This window comes from Elephantulus edwardii, unplaced genomic scaffold, assembly GCF_000299155.1.
Source record: "Elephantulus edwardii isolate Elephantulus edwardi_28Jun2011 unplaced genomic scaffold, EleEdw1.0 scaffold00095, whole genome shotgun sequence".
NCBI classification, from domain to species: domain Eukaryota; kingdom Metazoa; phylum Chordata; class Mammalia; order Macroscelidea; family Macroscelididae; genus Elephantulus; species Elephantulus edwardii.
In genome coordinates this window covers 9647467-9672900 of record NW_006399845.1, presented here as the reverse complement: position 1 = coordinate 9672900, position 25434 = coordinate 9647467, and the positions used below count along the sequence as shown (strand labels likewise).

The window sequence follows — 25434 nt, the reverse complement described above, 5'->3', positions numbered from 1 at the left end:
TTGAGGCCTTGAACACTAATGAGCGAAGACCAGACGAGATGTGGGAGGATATCAAGGGTATCATCCAGGAAGAGTGCAAATGGTCATTGCAAAGACAGAAGAGGAAACAAAGACCAAAATGGATGTCTGAAGAGACTCTGAAAATTGCACTGGAGCGCAGAGAAGCCAAAGCACAAGGAAGAATTCAGGATACTAAAGAGTTCAATAGAAGATTTCAAAGGGCGGCACACAATGATAAAGTAAATTACAATGAAATGTGCAAGGAGTTGGAGATTACACTATACTATAAAGAAAACAAAACTCCACACAACTGGTTGAATAAGAAAAATGTGAGAAAACAAATGAGGTTATCAAGGATTTCCATTTATTTTGATCTAAAATCAATGAAAACAGTATTCAAGAAGTCAAATAGACTAGAGGAAGGACATCAGGCAGCATGAGTTCCCCTCCTGGTGAATGCCCCAGACAAGGCAAACTTTCTCACCAACTGTGGGAACTGAGAGGAAAGACTTCAGGTAGAGTGAGTTCCCCTTTTGGTGAGCTCCCCAGCCAAGGCAAACTCCCCACCAGATGCAGGACCAGAGAGGACTTCAGACAGGGTGTGATGACCTTCCCTTCCCTGGAGTGCTGACCTCACCAACTGAGGCAAGTCTTCCTGTAAGCCCAAGAACCAGAGAGGTCTTCAGGCAGAGAAAAATGCCCTCCCCTCCACTCAAGCAGTGAGCTCTCCTGCCAAGGTTGCCAGACCTGGGACCTGCTAGGATCCCAGGCAAGAAAAACTCTGTCACAGTAATGACATGGAAAAAGCAGGATACCAGACTTCCAACAAAAAACCAAAACAAGATATAACCCTTTAAAAATGGCCAAAACATAAAATCAACGGATTTTCTGAAGGCAGAAAGTCTGATTGAACTGCCTGCCACAGAATTCAAACGAACAATGGTCAAGTATTTTAAATGGGTGAAAGAAAAAGTTGGGAGAATTGTAATAATCTATAAGGAAAACCCAAGAGGAAATTTAAAAAGCAATGCAAGACAAAGCAGATAAAAAACCAATGAGGCATTAGAAACTCTAGAAAAACAACAGCAGACTATTAAGACCAACACCTCAGTAGCTGTTAACATGTCAGAGGGACAGATGAGCAGAACTGAAGAGATGGAATATAGAACCAGTGAAATAAAAGATATAGCTCTCAGCACTGATTTGCTAGAACAAAAGGTAGAATGAAAAAAGGAAAAGAAAAAATGAAGAAAACCTAAGAATATGTAGGACACCATCAAGAGGAATAACTTGCACATTATTGGAATTCCAGAACAGGAAGAAGCAAAAAAAGGCATTGAAAAAACTGGGGAACAGTTACTAGAAGAAAATATTCCAGGTATTATGAAGAATGATAGTGCATACATTTAAGAAACTGAGTGAATCCTAAATAGAACATAACCCAAAATAAAAATAAGAAGGCATATCATAGTCAAATTTGTTAAAATCAAAGGAGAGAATTCTAAAAGCAGCAAAGGGAAGGAAAATGAAGAGTAACCTATAAAGGAAAGCAAATAAGATAAAGTGTTGATGTCTCAGCAGAAAGTATGCAAGAAAGGTAGAATGACACTGATCAAACACTCAAAAGACACAATAGTCAACAAAGAATACTGTAGCTAGCAAAACTGTCCATCAAATATGACTAAAAGAATAAGACATTCTCAGAAACTAAGGGAGTTCATGAAATTAACAAATACTAAAGGAAGTCCTTCGACAGAGGCATCACAAAAGAGTAGATGGATCAAAGTAAACAGCAACACCACAAACAAGAACCCAACAAAAAGATAGCAATAAACCTTGCTTCTCAATAATTAAATTGAATTTGAATGGTTTAAATGTACCAGTGAAAGAAAGAGTAGCAGATTGGATAAAAAAAAAACCCAAATGCTATCAATATGCTGTCTACTAAAGAAAAACAGAGAGAAAGACAGACTAAAAATCAAAGTGGGGGGAATATACCAAACAAATGGCAACCGGGGTTGGGGAGGGGAAGCAAAAAACAACAATAATGTGCTCACCAGTTTGTACCAAGAAATCAGGTGGACAGCAATCTGGCCAACTTACTGGAAGAGAGCCATATTTATTCCCATTCCAAAACAAGGTGATCCAACAGTGTAGAAATTCTTGGGCAATATCATTAACCTCATATATGAAAGAAAAATCTTGTTGAAGATTATCCAAAAATGACTGTAACAGTGTATCAACAGAGAACTGCCAGAAATACAAGCTGGGTTTAGAAGAGGCCATGGCATTAGGGATATCACTGCCAATGTCAGATGGATCTTGGCTAAAGAAGGGTACCAGAAAGATGTATACTTGTATTATATTGACTATGCAAAGGCATCTAACTGTGTGGACTACAACAAATTGTGGCTAACATTGAGAAGAACAAGAAGCTCTCTGCACATTTGATTGTGCTCATGTGAAACATATACATAGACCAGGAAGCTGTTGGATGAACAGAACAAGGGAACACCACATGGTTCAAAATCAAGAAAGGAGTACACCAGGGATATATCCTTTCTCATTATCTTTTCAATCAATATGTGGAAAACATACATGTGGATTTTATATAAAAGAATGTGCTATCAGGCTTGAAGAATACTCGGCAACAACCTATGATATGCAGATGACACAACCTTGCTTGACAACACTGAGGAAGACTTGAAGTGTTTGCTGCAAATACAGTCTTAAAAATGGGTCACATCTCAAGATCAAGAAAACAAACATTCTCATTCGCACCACTGGCCCTTGGCAGTATCATGATAAAAGGAGAACAGACTGAAGTTAACACTTTCACATTGCTCGGATCCACAATCAACACTTGGCACCAGCAGTAATCAAGTTACTTTGGGAAAATATGCTGTAAAGGATCTCTCCAGAGTGTTAAAGAGCAATGATATCATTCTAGAGACTAAGGTGTGCCTGATCCTGGCCATGGTCTTCTCTATTGCTTTCTATGCATCTGAGAGCTGGACAATGACCAAGGATGACAGAAGAATCAATGCCTTTATGATGCAGAAGAGTACTGAATATACTACAAACTGCCCAGAGAATAAATAGATCTTTCCTGTACAGGGTGAAACCAGGTTCCTCTTTGGAGGCAAAATTCCATGCTGCTAGGAGGGACCAGTCCTTGGAGAAGGACATCATACTTGGAAGGTTAGAGGGTCAGTGCAGGAGAGTAAGACCTTAGATGAGGTGGATTGACACCAAGACTGTGGCAATGAGAGGTGTATCAGAGATGGTCAAGATGGCTCAGGATAGAGGAAGGTTTACAGCCATTGTTCATAGGGTCACTATGAGTCTTAGCCAACTCAATGGCACCTAGTAACAATAGCAATGCTAATGTCTAATAAAATAGACAGTAGGGTAAAAAATCAACATAAAGGAAAAGTTGTTATTGTTAGGTGCCATTGAACTGAGTATGACTCTTAGCAACCTTATGACCAACAGATCTGAACACTGTCCTCACCAGTACCATCTTCACAGTTGCTGACACACTAGAGCCCACTGCAGCAGTCACTGTGTCAGTCTACTTGGTTAAGGGTCTAACTCTCATTCACTGATCCTCTACCTTTCCAAGCATAATGTTCCTCTCAAAAAAACAGCCTCTTCTAACAACATGCCCAAAGTATGTGAGGCAAAGCTTTATCATCTTTGACTCCAAGAAGCACTCTGGCTGCACTTTTTTCCAAGATGTATTTGTTTATTCTTTTGCCAGTCCATGGAATATTTCAGTACTCTTCTCCATGACCACAGCTCAAATATACTGATTCTTCTCCTGTCATCCTTATTCATTATTCCAGCTCTCAGATGCATAGCAAGTGATCAGAAAAGACCATAGCCTGAATCAGATGCACCTTAGTACTCAAACTGCCATCACTGCTCTCCAATAATTTGGAGATGTTCCTGAATGTAGACTTTCCTAGTGCAATATATCTTCTGATTTCCTTACTGCTGGTACCAAGGATGTTGACTGTGGAAATCACTGACAACTTCAATCTTTTTTCCATCACTTTTTTCCATGCCTATCACTCCAGTGGTAAGAATTTTTGTTTTCTTGATGTTGAAATACAATCCATACTGAAGGCTTTATTCCTTGATTTCCTTGATTTTCCACAAAAGCTTCAAAGTTCTTTCAGCAAGTAAGGTTGTGTCATCTGCATGATACAGGTTGCTGTGTCTTCTTTCAATCCTGATGACACATTCTTCTTCATGGAGTACAACTTCCAATTTGTTCAGCACACAGACTGAATAGGTATGGAGAAAGGATTCAACCCTAATGCTCTCCTTTCTTAATTTTAAACTATATCATTTCCTTGCTTTGTTCCTGGTCTAGGTGTAGATTTCACACAAGGACAATTAAATTTCCTGAGATACCCATTCTTCTCAATGTCAGCCATAACCTGCTATGATCCACACAAATGCCTTTGCATAGTCAATAAAGCATAACTATACATTCTGGTAATTTTACCTTCAGCCAGGATCTATCTCATATCAACAATGATAGACCTAGTGCCCCAACCTCTTCTAAATCCTGCTTGTACTTCTGCCACTTCCCTATGTACTCTTCTAGCCAGTTTTTTAATGATCTTCAGCAGTATTTTGCTTGCATGTGCTAGAAATGGTATTGACAGTTTCCACATTCTGTTGGATCACCTTTCCTGGGAATCAGGATAAATATAGATCTCTTCCCGTTCTTGGAAGTGAAGCTTGAACTTCATCCTTCATTACCATTGATCCTTGTTCATAAGGTGCTTCCTGAAATTTTCAGTGTCAACTAATTCTTTCTGGTACAGTCATTCTGTGTATTCCTTCCATCTTCTTTTGATGCTTCCTAAATCATTCAAGATTTTGCCTATAGAATCTCTTAGTATTACAAGTCAAGGCTTGAATTTATTCTTTTAGCTTGAGAAATGCCAAGCAAGTTCTTCTCTTTTTATTGACTCCCAACTCTTTGTACATTTTGTTATATTTTGCTTTATCTTCTCAAGATGCCCTTTGAAATATTCTGTTCAGCTCTTTCAGCATCTTGTCCTTTTATTTTGGCTTCTTGAAGCTCTAATGCAATTTTCATAATCTCTTCTGGAATTCATTTTTTTCTTTCTCCTCCTTCTTTGCGTCTTTATTACAAGTGACCCTTGTTTTATTGTGCTTTGCAAAACTTTTACAAATTGAAGTTGTGTTGCAGCCCTAGTGACATTATATTTTCTAATAGCCTGTGCTCACATTGTAACTGTGTCACATACTGATAATTCTTTTATTTCTAACTTTTTAATAATGGACATTTACTGCATTATAGTGTATGTTAACATTAGTTGACTACAGTTCCTCCAGAGAAAAGATTAGTCTCAGATTAAAGTATTTTCTAATCATGCCACAGGCTTTACCAATGCAATGCATCTTTTAATTTCCTGGCCGCTGGTATCAAGAGTGTTGATTGTGAAGCCAAGCAAACTAAAGCTGTTAACTCAAATCTCTTCACCGTCCATCATGATGCTGCCAACTGGCCAGGTGGTGAGAATCTGTTTTCATGATATTGAGCTTAAATCTATATTGAAGTCTGCAGTCCTTGACCTTCTGCAACAAGCACTTCAGATCCTCCTCCATTTCAGCAAAGCAGGGTTGTGTGATCTGCAGAAGGCAGGTTGTTGATGAGTCTTCCTCCAATCCTGATGCCACATTTCTCCTCATAGAGTGCTGCCTCCCAGATAATCTGTTCTGCATATAGACTGAAAAGTTATGGAGCTAGGATACATCCATGGCTCACACCCTTCCCAATTTTGAACCATGCAATGTTTCCTTGCTCTGTTCTAACAACAATGTCTGTCTGGTGACTAAGGTGTGCCTAATCCAGGCCCTATTCTTTGCAAGGATGATAAGAGAATTGATGCCTTTGAGCTTTGGTGCTGAAGAAAAATATTAAATATCATGGAGGGCTAGAGAACAAAGAGATTCATCCTAGAGAGGGAGAGACCAGGCTGCTCCTTGGAGGTAAGAATACTGAAGCTTCGTCTGACATACTTTGGACATGTTTCAAGGCAGGAACAATCTTTGGAGAGGGACATCATACTTGGCAGGGTGGAGGTACAGCGTAAGAGAGGAAGACCCTCAATGAGATGGATTCAGTTACTGAGGTAATGGAGGTGGGTGTGTCAGAGGCAGTAAGATTGACACAGGATAGAGCAGAGTTTAGGGCCATTGTACATAGGGTCACTATGAGTCACAGGCAACTTGACAGCTCATAACAACAACAATCATGCCACACTTCAAATCTCTTTCACATCGTTTCTTCTAGCCTTGTATGCTGTTATGTGTCGTGGAGTCACCTGAGACTCACAGTGACCCTATGCAAAATAGCTCTGAACCCTGTCCTATCCTAGGCCAATATCACTCTCTGACATTATGCCTCCATAATCCCAGTTAATCTATCAATCCATCTCATCCAGGGTCTTCCTCTCCTGAGCTATCCCTCTACCCTTCCAAATATGATGTCTTTCTCCAAGGACTGGTCCTCCCTGGCAACATGCCCAAAATATGTCAGAAAGAACTTCAAAATCTTTGTCTACAAGGAGTAAATTTGTTTCACCCTCTCCAGGACAAACCTGTTTGTTCTTTTGACAGTGCATGCAATGGTCAATACTCTTCTCCAGCACTACAACTCAAAGGCATCAATTCTTCTGTAATCCTGTCACTGTCTAGCTTTCTGATATATAACAAGTAACCACGAAGATTATGACCTGGATCAGACTGAGACTCTTCAGCACTCTGGAGAGGTCCCTGACAGCTGATTTTTCCCAATGCAGTTAGTCTTGATTTTCTGGCTGCTGGTGCCAAGAGTGCTGCCAAATGTCCCAGTGGTTTTCTGGAAGCTGAGCTTTAACCTACATTAAAGACCGCAGTCCTTGATGATCTGCAGCAAATACAAAGGCAACTCTCATATATGTCTCATTATAAAAGAAAAACCCTTTTTTTGCCTAGCCATTGAGATGCTTGCAAATCTCAGCCAGGGGTTCTCCCTAACGCATTAGTCCCCTCTCCTCTCTCTATATATCCTTTGAGAATATAGCCTGTTCTTTCCTAATTTCAGATTATTTGGGGGCAAGGATAATCTGAATTTTACAAACATAATTAAGTTCTACGAGACATAGCTTAGTTCAACGTGTATCTTCAGAGCCTAGAACAAATCTGGCATATAGTAGTCATTCACATATACATACAAATTGTAATGGTTTGGAATGCAAGTTGGTAGTATTTAGTTTGGTAAACTAAAGATGGGCTTACCCTATCACCTAAAATTTGTACCGATAAGAAATTGCACTGACAACACAAAGTGGTAAGGAATTTCAGTGCTAATTAAGTGGTAAGGAACTTCTAGTGCTAAGAAATTGCATTGACAACACAAAGGTATACAGTTCAAATCAACTAGCTGCTGGGCCATCTCCTCCCTTGCAATTTACTTCCTCTGAAAACCACTGGAGGGTCAGCTATGGGTCAGTTCCGACTCACTGATACACAACAACAAAAAATATTTACCTTTAGAGAAACTTACATATATCCCAAAAAAAGAGATAAATAGTATTATCTGCACATTGGCAAGAGCTTGAAATAATCTAAATATCTATAACCAGGAGTGCAGCAGTGCCCACAGTGGTACAGGCAGTTTATCCATGTACAGCCCCAAACTGGGAAGAAGATGCTAATTAAAATAAAGATCCTGACCAGAAAGAGACTGAAACTGACACTGAACACACAGGCAAGGTGGAGCAAATCACGGAGTATGGAGGAGAAAAAAAGAGAGAATCCCTCCACAGGAGCAACAACTCACCTACAGTGGCAAACAGATGAATGAGAAAACAGCAGCCGATTACAAGATCCTAGGTGGTTTAGTTCTCCACATTGTGTTGTCTCTGAGAGAATGTGGCCTTAGGCATTTTACTGTCAATTACAACAAGGCATCATATTTAACCTCTCATTCTCTGGGAGCCCAGAACCATTGTCCCCTCCCTTGGATTTCCAGTCTTGTATGTGTACTGGTGGGAGACTATAAGAACTCCAGGATGCAATGTGTCTGGCCCAAAAGGCCTTTGCTAACTGTTGTTTCAGTTGCTGTCCTGTGCGCTCTCTTCTAATGGCTATATCCCTAGCTGTCAATAAAATATTTCCTGATCTCATGTAAAAAAAATTATATAAATATATAAAATAAGAATCAATCAATAATTATGACTGTGTAAAAGGTTAAATACTATATGGCAGTTAAGGTGCAAGAACTAGAGTTGCACGCATTAATCTATATAATTAAAAATATAATACCGAGAAAACAAGGTCAAAATGTCAAGAGTCAATATTGTATCATTTATTAAGCTTGTAAATATGCCAAAACATTTGAAAATGCATGTATGTTGATTAAAACGAATTTTTAAAAATGGAAAACATTTTACCTTTGTGGAAGGAGAGAAACAAGATGGTCTGTGAAACCATACATCTCTCTCAGTAGTCACTGCCATCAAGTTGTAATCAACTCATAGCTGACCCTTCACTGGTTTTCAGAGGCTATAATTTGAATCACAGACTTTCTTCTGGGGAGCTTTTAGTGAATCTGAGCTGTCAGAGAAGTGCCACCTTTGGGATAGCAGCACAACTCCCTACTCAATTTTGAAATTATACTGATTAAACATCCAAATATCTCTTTGAACACAATGACCACAGATTATTTAAAGAAAATTTTCCATTTGCCAAATACTATGATTTTTATTTTAAAATATGTACTAAGTGTATTTTCATATTTCAATAAACTCTCAAGAATTACTGGATTGTATAAGAGGAAAAAAACTCTCATATTACTGGATAGGAGGAAAGAAAAAACAAACAAACCTTAACAAACTCTAATTAGTTCATTAAATTTCACTCAGTCCTTAGGGATTAACTGGATATTTTCCTTTTTAAAAGAAATTACTTTAAAAAAAATTATTTCTTCTTATTGAGTGTCTACTGTTGAATTGGATCCGACTGGTACAGCAGGAGATTGTCCCGTCCTTCTCCAGCAGAGCATCTGGTAGATTTGAACCAAATACCTTGGGGATTGCAGTGGAGCTTCTTGCCACTATGCTACCAGAGCTCCTTTGGATATTTTCTTACAAAGGGCTCACATAGAAAATCTGTATTTTTTTTCTTACCTTTTCAATCTGTGTGCTTGGGAAATCATACAAGAAGCTGTACTCTATAAAGGAGAATGTAGCATCAGGATTGGAGTAAGACTCATCAACAACATGCATTAGGCATATCAAACAACCTTGCTTACTAATAGTGAAGCTGAAATGCTTGCTGCAGAAAACCAAAGGCTATAACCTTCAATATAGATTATATTTCAAGATCAAAAAGACAAAAATCATCACCACTGGGCTGATATGCTAACTAATGATATATGGAGAAACTGTCAATAATTTCATTTTACTTGGATCCACAATCAATACACTTGGCACCAGTTATCAAAAAAATAAAAAGATGTATGCTGCTGCTGTTGTGTGCTGTCGAAATAGCTTGGGTCTCACAGCAACCCTATGTACAACATAAACCTAAACCCTGCTCTATCCTGTGCCAACCTTATTGCCTCTGACACACCTACTCCCACCACCTCAATGACTAAATCAATCCATCTCATCGATGTTCCTCTTCTCTTGCACTGTTCCTCCATCCTCTGAAGCATGAGGTTGCTCTCCAGTGACTGGTCCCTTCTTGCAACATGCCTAAACTATGTCAGACAAAGCTTCAGAATCCCTGTCTCTAAGGAGCAGCCTGATCCCACCATCTTTAGGATGAACCTGTTTGTTCTCCTAGCTGTCCATGGTATATTCAATACTCTTCTCCAATACCACAGCTCAAAGGCATCAATTCTCCTTCTATCATCCCTAGCCATTGTCCAGCTTTGGGAAAGTCTGTCAGGGAGCTCTCCAAAAGTATTGAGGAGCAATGATGTCAGTTTAAGAACTAAGATGTACCTGATTCAGTGATTTTCAATCACATATTACGCATCTGAAAGCTGGATGACAGAGTATTGCCATCTTTGTGTTGTGGTGTTGTAGAAGAGTACTGAAAGTCTCATGTTGTTGTTGTTGTATATCACTGAAACTGAACTAACTCATAGCTAACCCTCCGGCGAGTTTTCAGAGGCAGTAAATCACAGGGGAGAAGACTGCTCATCTTCTCCGGCAGAACAGCTGATAGATTTAAACTGCATGATTCTTGGTGAGCAGCATAACTCCTTACCACTAAGCCACAAGAGCTCCCTGAACGTCCCAGACACTGCTAAAAGAACATATAAATATGTCTTGAAGAAAGTGCAACCAGGGTACCCTTTAGTGGCAAGGATGGCAAAACTTCATCTCACATACTTTGGGCACGTTGTTAGAAGGGCCATTCCTTGCAAAGGGATGTCACATTTGGAAAGGAAGAAGGTCATAGAAAGAGAGTGGTACCCTTAATGAGATGGACTGACACAGTACTGGGCTCAAGTATATTAAAGATGATGAGGATGACACAGGATAGGATAGGATTCAGATGTGTTTACAGGGTTTGGAGTCTTTATCAATTTGATGGCACATAACAACAACCCATGAGAGATTTCCAATAAGTTGTATATAAAATTATGTGTCATTGAGTTGCTTGTGACTCATAGCAACCCTATGTACAACAGCTCTGAAGGCTGCTCTATCCTGAGCCAACTTTCTTGTCTCTGATACACCTACCCCCATTTGCCCAGTCACTGAGTCAATCTATCTCATCAAAGGTCTTCCTCTCTTGCACTTTCCCTATAGCCTCACAAGCATGATGTCCCTCCTTGCAACATATCCAATGTATGTCAGATGGAGTTTCAGAATCCTTGCCTCCAAAGAGCATCCTGGTTTCTCACCCTCTCCAGGATGAACATGTTCGTCCTCCTGGCAGTCTATGGTATATTCAATATTCTTCTCCAGAACCAGAGCTCAAAGGCATTAATTCTCCTTCTAACATCCTTAGTCATTGTTCAGCTCTCTGATGCATAGCAAGTAAATGTGAAGACCATGGCCTGGATCAGGCACACTTTAGTCTCCAGACTGATATCGTTGCTCTTTAGTACTCTGGAGATGTCCCTGACAGCACATCTTTTCATTTCCTGGTTGCTGATACCAAGAGTGTTGATTGTAGAGCCACGCATAATAATGCTAAGGTTTATCTATTATTTCCAAACAGAATTTGCACCACTTTACAAGCTACTTAAGGTCTGATTTTTAAGAATTACTCTATTGTCACTGACATTCAACAAGTAAGTAAAACCAGTCAAACAGGAAAATGATGTTTTCAACACATGGTGCTGGCAAAACTAGACTGCTACAAACAGAAAGCTGAAACAGGATCAACATCTCACACCACACACAAAAAACAACTCAAGGTGGATTAGATACCTGGGAGTAAAGCCGAAAACCATGAAGTTCATAAGAGACAAACTGGGATCAAGCTTAAAAGGCCTAGTCTATGGTATAAAGGGACTGCCAAATACAGCCAAAAATGCACAATCTGGAGAGGATAAAAGTGATGAATGGGACCTTCTAAAGATTAAATCCCTGTGTGCATCAAAAACTTTTCCCAACAGGGTGAGGAAAAAACCTACTGATGGGGAACAAACATTTGGCAATACCATCTCAGACAAGGGTCTTACAACAAGAGTTTACAGAATACTCCTGGGCCTCCACAAGAAAAAGACTGATAATACAATCGAAAAATGGGCAAAAGACATGGAAAGAATTTTCACAGAGGAAGACAGTCAAATGGCCAACAGACATATGAAGAAAGGCTCAAAATCACTGGCAATAAGAGAAATGCAAATCAAAACCAAAATGAGATATCATCTCACTCCAGTAGCAGTGGCAAAGTTTAACAGAACAGCAAGTAATAAATGTTGGTGAGGATGTGGAGAGAAAGAACTCTTATACACTTTTTAAAAATGGTATAACCACTCTGTAAGGCAGTTTGGTGTTTCCTCAGAAAGCTGAACATAGAAATTCTATATGAGCCAGCTATTCCATTGCTTGGAATACACTCCGAGAAAATAAAAACTGAGGCACAAATGGTGACTTGTACACCAATGTTCATAGCAGTGTTACTCACCATCTCAAGAACATGGAAACAGCCCAAATATTCAACCACAATCGAATGGATTGACAAATTATGGTACATTCACATGATGGGATAACACTATGCAGCATACAGGAGCAATGATTAAATTACCACCCTAACTTGGGAGGGACAGGAGAGCATTATGGTCAGTGAACTAACTCCGTCCCATAAGGACAAAACAGTATAAAACCATTATTATAGAATGAATGAGGATCCAAGGGATGAGGGTGGAAGCAGAGGGTTGAGAATGGGGGATGGTTAATCGTGGGATCGCACAATTTGATGGGAGGGGTGAAGGAAATGGGAAAGATCTGGTGTGAAAAGTAACGCAGTTGAATGTTATAAATAAACCAGTGTAAAATAAAAACTCATTAGTTATAAAACATATCAATTTACATTTCCTTGAGTAACTTGCTGAACTTTATACAGCATGAGCTTCATGATGTCTGATTACTGCACAGAATTTTTGTAATTTAATGGGATATAAAAATGAAATATTTTTTAAAAAATCATTAAAAGAATATCCAAAAATACATACGTTCACTCCTATAAAGATCCAGTGAACACTTGGATTTACTTAAGATTTCCATCCAAAAGTAACTTCTTGAGTTTGCTATTTCTTATTTCCAAATCTATTCATACAGTAAAATAAACGAATAAAACTTTGCCTTGCAAAATATCCAAATTTGAAGTCAATAAAGCAGTAGGACTTCACTGATATTTTGTGAAAACTTGTGTACTACTAGAAGAGCTTGTAAGAACACATTTTCTTCTAATGGCTAAGGAAATCAGTTTCACTTACTCTTGAAATAGTAATCCTTTGCCACTTCTTTGACCTCCAAATGGCTTCAAATGGAAATAATCCTTGGTTTTAGGAGTATCTGAGAACAGCAAACTCTTAAAAACAACTTACATCTATTGCTCCTGTATTAAATAAGCAGACTCTTCTTATACTTCAATTCACCTTTATCCTCTTTTTAAAAAAAATCACAGCAATACTGCTATTTTTAATTTAAGGATGGTCTAAGAAGTCTCTGATCTTTTTACAAGAAGTCCTTTTAAAAAAAAGTTAAAATGGAATTTTCATTAGACTTTCCTGGGACACCTGAGTTGTTTGTTTGTTAGGTACAGTCTACTATTCACAGCAACCCTACAAACAAAAGATCTGAACCCTGTTCTATCCTGTGCCATCCTCACACTTCCTGACACACAACAGCCCAACGCAGCAGTCACTATGTCAGTCCACGTGGTCGAGGGTCTTCCTCTCCTTCACCAGCCCTCCAGCCTTCCCAGCATCATGTCTCTCTCAAACGAATAGGTCCTCCTAGCAGCATGCCCAAAGTTCTTGTCTGCAAATAGCATTCCAGCTGCACCCTGTCAGAGACATATTTGTTTATTCATTTGGCCATGGTCTGTGGTCTTCTCCAACACAAGTTAAATGTATCAATTCTCCTCCTATCATCCTTATGGATTGTTCAACTCTCAGATGCATAGCAAGTGATTAGAAAGACTATGGATTGAAGCAGATGCACCTTAATACTCAAATTGACATCATTACTCCTCAATAAATTTGGGAGAGTTCCCTAAATGCAGATTTTCCCAGTGCAATGTATTTCCTTACTTCCTGACTCCTGATACAAAGGATGTTAATTATGGATCCAGGCAAGATGAAGCTGATGACAGTTTCAATCTCCTCTCTATCCATCATGATGTTGCCTATCGGTCTAGTAGTTAGAATCTTTGTTTTCTTGACATTGAGATGCAATCCATACTGAAGGCTGCATTCCTTGACCTTCTGCAACAAGTGAGTCAAGTCCTCCTCACTTTTAACAAGTAAGGTTGTTAACAGTGACAGAGAAATGCTATTCTTTACTGAATATTTAAAAGGTATAGTGAAAAATTATTTTGTTTAGATTATACTCAATAAGCTGCATATTTAGAAGTAAAAATCCCTATTTTACTAAAAAGTTGTTATATTCCTATTCAGCTCACTTAGGTCATGAGAAATGAATAAAAAATTAAAACTGATCTCCAACAGAGTACTTGCCAATTTAAAAAAATTATTGACAAGATGTATATTTGTATACAGCATGCATGATTTTAGACAAAAGAAAACTACAAAAATAACTAATGAGTAACTGTCTTAATAGGACAGAAAATTATATTTTTAAAAAATCAATCTTTTTGAGAAAAATCTGGTGTCTTTGTCCAAAAACACCTGGATTCTCTTCAATTCATTACTCTAGCATCTGGCGAATTGAGCTTCTTTTACTTGATCCGACCACATCCCTGAATAAGCTTAATTAGAAAACAGATGCTCCTTTCAGATAGTTTGTCATATACTGGATAAAATGAAAAAAGTACTCTATAGAGAAAAAGGTGACTATGAGTTTTAACAGGGATTTGTTTTAAAAGCATCATTTTATATGAATCTAGATTTTACTTGTCTAAATCATAACATCTTATCTTGGATGCCTTTTCAATAAGCTGGCTTAAATAATTTACAAAGCATACTATATGTATTAAGTATTTAGAAAACCATAGTGCCCTAGTGGTAAGAAGCCTCACTGTCTACTCAAAGGCATGTGGTTTGAACTCACCAGCTGGTCCACAAAAGAAAGATGTGCATTCTCCTGCCATGCAATTTACAGCCTCTGAAAACACACTAGAGGAGGGAGGGAAGGTGTCAGTGATAAGTCATCTCTGACAAGATGGCACATATGTATTTAATCTCTTAACTTCAGTATTAAATTGATATTTTAAAAGCCAGTATTATTTTTGTACTTGGTCTTCTCAGAATAAAAATTAAGGAACCCAAATCTGCATCAATTTAGAGAATTACATTTAATTCACAAGACTACAGTTGTCCCTGTTAGTGCCATCGAGCAAACTCATAGCCACCCTATAAACAACCAACGTAAATCTTGCCCTATCCTTACCATCCTCATCCTCTCTGTGACGCACTAGAGCCCATTGCTGAAGTCACCATATCAATCCATCTCATTGAAGATCTTCAACTCCTTTGCTAAAGCTCCATCATTCTAAGCATGAAGGAACAGCCTCATCAACCTACTTGTCCAAAGTACAAAAGATAAAGCTTTACCATCATGTCTCTAAGGAGCTCTCTGGCTACACTTTTTCTTAGACTTATCTGTTTGTTACTGTGTCAGACATCTAAATTACATCTAAATATTTAAGTGTGTTAAAACCCCCTTAAATTTCAGAATCATTCCGATTGTGATGTTACAGGTTTACGTTTTGTTGTTGTTAAGTGCCATCAAGTAAAGTGCAACACAGTGAGACTCTGAACAACAGATCTGAACCCTATCCCGTCCAATGCGATCCTTATCATTCCCAACAGACTTAAGCCCGTTGCCACAGATATTCGATGGGTTCATCTCATTGATGGTCTTCCTCTCAAACTTATAAACCTACAGATTTATAGTTTAGAAGAAATTGGTTCTTTTTTTCCTTAATAATTCTGTTTCTGTGTGTAAATGGCTGCATTCCCTGATGAGCTGCCAACTGAGGATTTTTTCCCCTGTGTTTCAACCTGGTTCTTTTCAAAGTTGAAAATTTAAAAACATTAAGCATCAAGAAAATTAGGAGCAATAGAGAATTCTAAAGAAAATAAGCTGAGGATATGAACCACTTGCTCTACCTGTGCAAATTAAACAGTGGTTGTTGTTGTTGTTGTTATATGCCGTTGAGTCGTTTGCGACTCATAGCGACAGTAAAATTATATTTTGTACCAGCTTTAAAACTTTTGCTTGAGTTTTCACTTTAACAGAAACTAGAGCCAGCCTCTGAACAATTCCTCCCCTATCCTCTACGCTTAGCCTACAGATTTACTTTATTATTCTCAACTTTGTGCAAAGAACATAGTTATTAATCTGTAATTTCCACTTCACTGTTCATTATTACTATGAAACATGCAATACTTCCATTTCAGAAACAAAACTGAAAATACTTTTAGGTGCAACTAATCCAAAGATTTTCTGTAATATGATTTCTAGTATAATTTTGTAAAGCAATGGACAGAAAGGAATAATTGGGTTTTCTAACAACTAATTCTGAGCATTTAAAAACCATTAATGAGGAGACGGGGAAGATGTCATTTACTTTTCATAACGCCAAGAAGGGTTCAACTATCAGATGGTTCTTTCGACGATCTTTACGCCACCTGAAATTTAAAACTAGCCACACAGGTTAAGTTTGCATTCATTGTCTCGTCTCCCTTCCTCCGCCCCACCCCCCACTCCCAACTCCCGCTCCCGCTTTAAAATGCCTACCAAGCGCTAAGGTTTGAGCAAGAAAAGGGTATTCCGATCAGGTGAAGATCGAAAACTCGAAAAAAAGGCTGCTGCAATTCCGTTCCAAAAGTCTGCTGGAAACTGTAAAGAAAAGCTCTAGCCTAAAAGAGGAAAAATACCGTTTTAACAAATCCCTTTCCCTCTCCATCCTTTCGGTTTGGATTTGCTTATAAAGCAAACCGCACCACAGCTTGCGGCAGCTGGCAGCCCACAGTGTTTGGTAAACCGTTTTCGCAGCCGCCAATTTTTCACTCTTCTCTCACTGAGCATGTTTCAAAATCGTCTCGATTACTTCACTGAAAAGAACGGGTGAACTTGTATCTGCGAAACAACGCTGTCCGCTGACCCGGACTCTCAAGACTGAGACAACCGGAAGTAGCGGTACTCAGACCTTCCTGTTTCGTCTGTAAAAACAATCCTCCCGGGAGGAAGCGGAAGTGAGACTAATCGAAGGTTTAGGATTCCAGGAGTTCCTGTTTGTAGAACCAATTTTCTACACTGTATGGCTGGAATTCCGGAAGTGGGAATTAACAGTTTCCGAAACTGCGCAATAGCATTGGCAAATATGTCTTCCTTTGTAAACAAGCGTGATACTTAGTTATCTTGAATTGCGATTATTAGTGCGGAGTTTTGGATAGAGAAGAAACATTTTTATGAATGTAATACTAGGGAGCTCTGGCGGCGTAGTCGGTAGAGAGCTGTGTTGCTAGCCAAAAGGGCACATTTCTCTGACAATTAAAATCACCAAAAGCTTTGCTAGAGGAAGATGGGAAATCTCCTCTTGTACCTCCGAAAATTCCTGGAGGTTCAGCTATGAGTGGGTTCCAACTCAACGGCAATTACTTGACTTAACACTGTATTTCTCTATTTGGGATATTCAGAAAATCTCCATTAAAGAAAGGGACAAGCCGTGTCTGAATGCTTATGACAACATCTTCGTCTACTAGCTGAGTACAAATTTTTTAAGTTAAAAGAAGCCACATCCATCTGCTGATGCCAGCTTCTATTCCCTCATGTAGTAAGTTGTGAACAAATTTCCTCTCCAGAAAAATCTAGTAAAAGAATGCTATAAAGACTTCTTTGTTCAAAAACTATTCACTATGTTGAGCATGCTGGGAGGGTTTGCATTAATTTTTATGGTTTTTTCCAGGAAAGCCTTTGGATTGCTTCAGACACTGCTATGTATGTTCTTAAGGGGCCATATAACTAACTTGCTTCTGTTGTTTAGCCTCTTTGCAGTCTTACTTGTTTAATATCTGCCTTTGCCCATCACAAATAAGGAACAACAAAGGTAGTAATAATACCTTGTTTTGCTTTCGTTTTAATTCTTCTGAAACTCTTAGTCTCTGACTTGGATGGAGTAGACATTTAATACAATTTTGTTGAGTAAATTAAGTGTTGGGAAACACGAAGACTTCTCCAGAGAGGAGAGGGGCTAGTATTTTGTAAATGGGTTGGTAAGAAACTGACTTTTTTTTTATTGGTTAGAGCTCTACAGATTAGATTTCTATTAATATAAAATGTGTTTTTCTTTTTCTCAGTATCTGATGCTGAACTATAGGGATGGTAAATAAAAGAGAGAATAAAACTGAGTAAAGAAGAATCCTTACCACATGGATTCTGATAGTTCAATGCGAGAATGTAGTCTTCTCTGTTTAGACAATCTTTTCATTCAAAAATTCATATAATCTAGGGCTAAAAAACAGTATTGTTTAATACATGCTTTCAACATTATGCCTGGGGAATTTTCTTTTTTTGCATTTTTGAGGAAATAAATAGTTATCTCCTATTTGATTTAGCAATTTTGTAAATATTTTTTAAGGAACTTTTGTGCACCACCACCACAACAACATTGTGCACCAAGAAAGGAGCTCTTATGGCACAATGCCTAATGTATTTGGCTGTTAACTAGATGATTGGTGGTTAGACTCGACCAGCTACTCTGAGACAGGAAGACAGGTAGTTTCCTTCCATAAAACTTCAGAGCCTCTGAACACCCATGTTCATTGTGGCTTTGTTCACAATAGGCAAAAGTTGGAAACAACCCAGGTGCCCATCAACAAACAAATGGATAGAGAAGCTCTGGTATATTCACACAATGGAATAATATGCTACATTGAAAAATAAGGAACTCATGAAATATTATACAAAATGGGTGACCCTGGAGGACATTATGCTGAGTGAAATATCTCAGTCACAAAAGGACAAACGCTGCATAATGCCACTATTATAAAACAGGACTGACATCGGGGTTAGGGGGAATCTAAGAAAAGAGGGTTTAAATAATACTGTGTTGAAACAGATGAGGGAGAACTGTTTGAAAGGAATATATTATTAGGTATTATATTCATGAAAAGAGTCCAGAATGAGAGCTTGAAGGGGGAGTGGACTTGGGGGGGAAGGATTGGATAATAATGAAAGTTTTGTGGGGTTTTTTTATTTGTTTTTCAAAGAGAAAAACCAACTGAAGGGAGTGATGGGCAGGGAGGAAAATGTGCAACAATGAATGAATGGAAACCCAAAGTCTCTATAAATTTTCAATAAAATTTCAGTTAAAAAAAGGAAATGTAAAAAAAAAATCTAAAAAACTTTACAACCTCAGAAACCCAGTGGTGGACCTCTGTGACTCATGAGCAGTAGGTTAGGTTTGAGGCCTCCAAGAATTATGCCAGCTATTGATGAGGAGTTGATGACTCATATGCTCATTAAAAAACAAAAACTGTAATTATGCACATTTACCTCATCTAATGGACTACACAGGACCAGATTTACTAGATCTGTGGAAAGAAACAGTGAAAATATCAGCAGTTAAAAAAGGCCAGGGGCTGACCATGGAACAGACCATCAATACTAGTCATATACAAGTTCAAAGTGAAAGTGAAGAAAATTTTGAAAGTCCATGAGAACCAAAGTACAAACTTGAGCCTATCCCAACTGGATTTTAAAAGCATCTCAAGAATATTTTTTAGTTTATTGTGATTTCTGTGAAAGTTTATAAAGAAATTGGTTCTTTCAGAGAGTTCTAGTGGCCTAGTGGCAAGAAAGCTGCACTGCAATCCCAGAGGCATGTGGTTCAAATCCACCAGATGCTCTGCTGGAGAAGGAGGAGCAATCTCCTCAGAGATTGCGGCTTTGTTAAAAAGTTGAAAATAGAAATACCATTTGACTCAGTCAGCTCTCTCTCAACTGACAATATACCCTAATGAAATCAGAGCTATGATACAAACAGACACATGCACACCCACATTTATTGCACCATTATTCATAATAGCGAAGATATGGAAGCCATTCAAGTGCCTATCAACAAATAGATAAACTGTGGTATATTCACACAATGCAATATTGTGCAGCAATATTGCACAATATTGATTAATTATTAATTAATTAATATTGCACACCAGATTAACTTGTGAAATGACATCAAGAACATCACCAGTAATGAAAACAAAAGGTTATTACAAAGATATGGAAGAAAGAAAAGACCAATATCCTCAGAGATTGCTCCATCAGATCTGACTTGATGGTACCCACACAAAAAAATTTAAAGAAAAAAGAAATTAGTTCTTTCTTTTCAACACATTTTCCTTCCTACCCCTCTACAAATTTACTTTGAAATGCATTTTCTGTTACAGATTGTTAGTTGCCATATACACAATATTTCTTTCAGATTGATCTTCCCTTCACCTGTTTCAGTGTGGTCTTTATTATTTTGCCATTCTTTTCTGGTTTCCCCTTCTCAATCCCCTGCAAGCATCCTTTATTAATTTATTTTTTAAGTGGTATTACACAGTATTTGTTCCTTTGTAACTGAGATGTTTCACTCAGCCTGTCTTCCAGACTCATTCATGTTGTATAGTGTTTTTTAAGAGTTCATTATTTTTCACTGCTGCACAGTATTGCATTGTGTGAATATACCTGTGACTCATGACGACCCTTTGTGCAACAGCTCTGAAATCTGCCCTGTCCTGAGCCAGTCTCACAGACTCTTAACACACCAACTCCCATTGCCCCAGTTACTGTATCAATCCATCTCACCTAGGGTCTTCATCTTCTGTGCTGTCGTCCCTCTACCCTTCCTAGCGTGATGTTCCTCTCCAAGGACCAGTGCCTCCTGACCACGTGCCCAAAGTATGTGGATGGAGCTTCAGAATCCTAACCTCCAAGAAGAAATTTGGGTTTGTCCTCTCCAAAAGAGACTTATTTGTTTTCTTGGCGGTCCATGTCCCTTTTTCAGGTGCAGAGGAAGCAGTTGAAAATACCATGGCTTTTATTAGGCACACCTTAGTTTTTAAACATCGTAGATCCTTGACATCACATTTCCCCACTGCAACATATATTTTGATTTCTTGACTGCTATTACCATGAGAGTTAATTGCAGATCCAAAGAAAATAAAATCATTAACAACTTCAATCTTTTCTTCACCTATCATGATGGTGCCTATTTTGTCTGTTGGTGCAGATTTTTATTTTCTTGCTGTTGAGATGTAACTCATAAAGATCATGGTCTTTGATCTTCTGCAGTAAATTATTCAAGTCTTCTTCACTTTGTGCTAGCAAACTTATGTTATCTGCAATAAGGCAGATTGTTAATAAGTCCTCCTCCAATCCTGATGCCACATTCTTCCCCATACAGTCTAGCTTCCCAAGTTATTTGCGCAGCATACAGTGTAAGTAAGTATTGAAAGAGGATACAGCCCTGACATACTCCTTTCCTGATTTAAAATCAGGAGCCACAAAGGAAGTAGGAAAGTCAAGAATAGGAGGAGAATATGGAATGTGTGGTAATTATCACCATGAAAAATTATCTTCTTTGCCAGAGTCTAGAAATAGATCATGTAAGCTATCATTACTAAATATTTTGATCAAAGATTCCACAGGAGAATCCTCATCAAAAGGAAGAAATACTGTAACACAGTTTCTATTCTGGTAAAACTCCAGACTTTCTGGAACTATGAAGATTTGATGAGTCTCTGAAAATATTGCCCTGAGAAAATTTTTAAAACCTAAACTAAAACTATTGCCTCTAGTCTTCTTAAAACAAAACAGTAGTTTAGTTTACAAAGTAAAAATGGCTGCCTTTATCATGAAGCTCTTTTAAGAATTATCTGAATGTCTCTTGAGTTACCCCTGCACAACTGGTGAGCCTTGTGCAGCCTGGTCCTAGACCCTGCCTCAACTCTCTGATACCTGCAACCCTTTTCATCAAGATGCCTGAGGAAGTGCACCATGGAGAGGAGGAGGTGGAGATCATTGCCTTTCAGGCAGAGATCGCCCAACTTAAGTCTCTAATTATCAATATCTTCTTCCAACAAGGAAATTTTCCTTAGAGAATTGATCTCTAATGCTTCTGATGCATTGGACATAATTCACTATGAAAGCCCAACAAACCCTTCCAAGTGGTAAAGAGCTGAAAATCTACATCATCCCTAACCCCTAGAAATGAACTTTGACTCTTGTAGACACAGGTATTGGCATGACCAAGGCTGATCTCATAAATAATTTGGGAACAATTGCCAAGTCTGGTACTAAAGCGTTTGTGGAGGCTCTGTAGTTGATGTTGACTTTTATTCTGCCTATTTGGTGGCAGAGAAAGTGGTCGTGATCACAGGACACAATGATGAGCAATATGCCGGGAGTCTTCACCAGAGGGTTCCTTTACAGTTCATGCTGACCATGGTGAGCCCATTGGTTGGGATATTAGAGTGATTTTGCACCTTAAAGAAGACTAGACAGAGTACTTAGAGGAGAGGTAAATCAAAGAAGTAGCAAAGAAGCACTCAACAGTTCATAGGCTACCCCATCACCCTTTATTTGAAGAAAGAAATCAGTTATGATGAGGCAGAACAAGAGAAAGAGGAAGATAAGGGTGATGAGAAGTCCAAGATTGTATATGTGTGTTCAGATGAGAAGCATGACAGTGGTAAAGACAGAAAAAGAAAACAAAAAAAAAAATTAAGATGTTCATTGATCGAGAGGAACTGAGCAAGACTAAGTCCATTTGGGCCAGAAATCCTGATTACATCATACAGGAGGAATAGAGAGAGTTCTCCAAGAGCCTTTATAATGACTGGGAAGTCCACTAGGAAGTCAAGCACTTCTCAGTGGAAAGGCAAGTGGAATTCAGTGCATTTCTGTTTAGCCCTTGCTGAGCTCCCTTTGATCTATGAGAACAGGAAACATTAAATTTTATGTTCTCCATGTGTTCATCATCAGCTGTGATGAGTTGATATTAAACTAATTTCATCCATGGTGTGGTTGACTCTGAGGATCTGCCCCTCAACATTTCTTGAGAAATGCTGCAACAGAGCAAAATCTTGAAGGTCATCCACAAAAAACATTGTCAAGAAGTGTCTTGAGCTCTTCTCTGAGTTAACAGAAGATAAGGAGAACTACGAGAAATTCTATGAAGCATTCTCTAAAAACCTGAAGCTTGGAATCCATGAAGACTCTACCTTTCTGAGCTACTTTGCTGTCACACTTCCAGGTCTGGAGATAAGATAACGTCTCTCTCAGAATATGTGTCTCTCATGAAGGAGACCCAGAAGTCCGTGTATTACATCACTTCTGAGATCAAAGAACAGGTGACCAACTGTGCTTTTGTGGAGCGAGTGTGCAAGCAGGGCTTTGAGCTTGTGTATATGACCAAACCTATCAACGAGTACTGTGTGCAATAGCTCAAGGAGATAGAGGGAAGAGCTTCATTCCCATCACCAGATAGGGCCTAGGATGAAGAAGAGAAAAAGAAAATGGAGGAGAACAAGGCCAAGTTTGAGAACCTTTGTAAACTCATGAAGGAAATTTTGGATAAGGTTGAGAAGGTAACAATCTCCAATAGGCTTGTATCTTCACCCTGCTGCATTGTGACTAGCACATATGACTGCATAGCCAATATGAAGCAGATCATTCACAGGTGCTTCATGACAACGTGATGGCAATAAAAGCACCTGGAGATCAACCCCGATCATCCAGTTGTTGAGACACTGACAGAAAGCTTGAGGCAGACAGAAATGACAAAGCTGTTAAGGACCTAGTGGTGGTGCTGTTTGAAACTGCACTGCTCTCTTCCTGCTTCTGCTTTGAAGATCCCCAGATTCACTCCAATTGCATCTACTGCATGATTAAGCTAGGCTTAGGCATTAATGAAGATGAGGTGACAGCTGAGGAACCCAGTGCTGCTGTTCCTGATGAGATGCCCCCACTTGAGGGTGATGAGGATGCAACTTGTATGGAAGAAATAGATTAAACATTCCTACTGTAACACCCCCAACCCCCCGTATAGCATCTCTGTGGCTATAACAGCAGCCTTGAGTTGCCCTCTCTCATCTGGCTTCATCTCCTCATAGCTAGTGTTTTTCTTTCCTGTCCTTTGTGTATGACACAATGTAAGGGCCTCTGGCCTCATCCCCTTCCTCAAGAATGAGGTTGGATGTTGTGTACTGAGTTTTCTTTGTTTATGTTGTTCTGAAATTAAAGTATGCAAAATAAAGAAGATGAAATTTTATATTTAAAAAATTATCAATATGACATGTTCCTATGAGGCAAGAATGATGAAACTGTCTCACATACTTTGGGCATATTATCAGGAGGCACCAGTCCTTGGAAAGTACATCATGCTGCAGAAAGTAGAGGATCAGTGAAAGAGAGAAAACTCTCAACCAGATGGATTGACACAGTGCCTACAACACTGGGCTTGTGCATAGTGGAAATTGTGAACACCACACAGGATAGAGCTCATAGGGTTGCTATGAGGTATAGTCTACTCAACAGCACCTAACAACAAAACAACATGTGAGATCAAATCAACAACTGAAACTCAAAAATATTTGATAAGAACCTTAGGGAGCAGTGAATTTATGTTAGTGGAGGGACAAATCATAAAAAGTAGATGAGAATGAATGTAGAACATGAAAAATGAAATCATTGTCACCATAGATTCCATGTAGAAACTACTGAATTGGTGTATGTTTTGCTGTTTATAGTCTCAACAATAAAATTCCATTTTAAAAAATAGGAGGAAAATGTGTTTCCATAATAGCACAACTAGCAATTATAACATCCTTATTCCATGAGGAGAAAGACACAAACAATAGTTTAAAGGAACAGAATTTAATTACTTGGATATATAAAATAAATAGGCAAGGAGTCCTTAAGAAAATTGACAAATAATAGCTATACTATAAATAATTTCAAAAGTATGGTGTTAACAGTAATCAGAAAAAGAGTGTTTCAAGAATATTGGTTGTTGTTAAATACCACTGAATCAGAACTGACTTATAGCTGATCTTCTAGCAGATATCGAGAGGCTGTAAATTGCAAGGGGGGAGAATTTTCATGTCTCCCACTTGGCAAATGGGTATTTGAACTCTGTGCCTTTGGATTGGCAGCACAACTCCTTACTACTAAGCCACCAGAGCCCCTTACCTTTCAAAAGGGAGAAATTGAATAAGTGCGTTTGAGATGGCTAGGTTGGCACAGGATAGAACAGCATTTAGAGTTCTTGTACATAGGGTCGCTATGAGTCGCAAGTGACTCGATGGCACATAACAACATAACAGCATGTGTTTTTTTTATTGGCAGAAAATTTAATTCATTACAAAGCCTACATCATTGGAGAAGGTATTTCCATACAAAGAAAAGTATTACACTATTTATACAACACTTTTAACTGGGAATTTAAAAATTTTGGCACGTTAAAAGGAACTGTAAAGACTACCAAAAATGGACAAAGAATGGAAACCATTATAGACACAGAAGTGAGAAAAAGGTCCTTAAATGAGAAACATCTAAATATTAACAGAGAATGGAGACAAAAAACCAAGCTGGCTGAATCTCCTGAAATGTTCTATGTAACGGAAGTATGCTTTGATGCAGGTGGCTTTGTCTTTCTAATGGCAACACTCCTCTACCTTGCTGTGGCTGGTTGAAC

General features: G+C 38.6%; 1 pseudogene; it reads left to right on the top strand.

Annotated features, from left to right (window-relative positions):
* The first annotated feature begins 21715 nt into the window (after window positions 1–21715).
* LOC102851982 lies at window positions 21716–23751 on the top strand (annotated as a pseudogene).
* Window positions 23752–25434: the final 1683 nt, after the last annotated feature.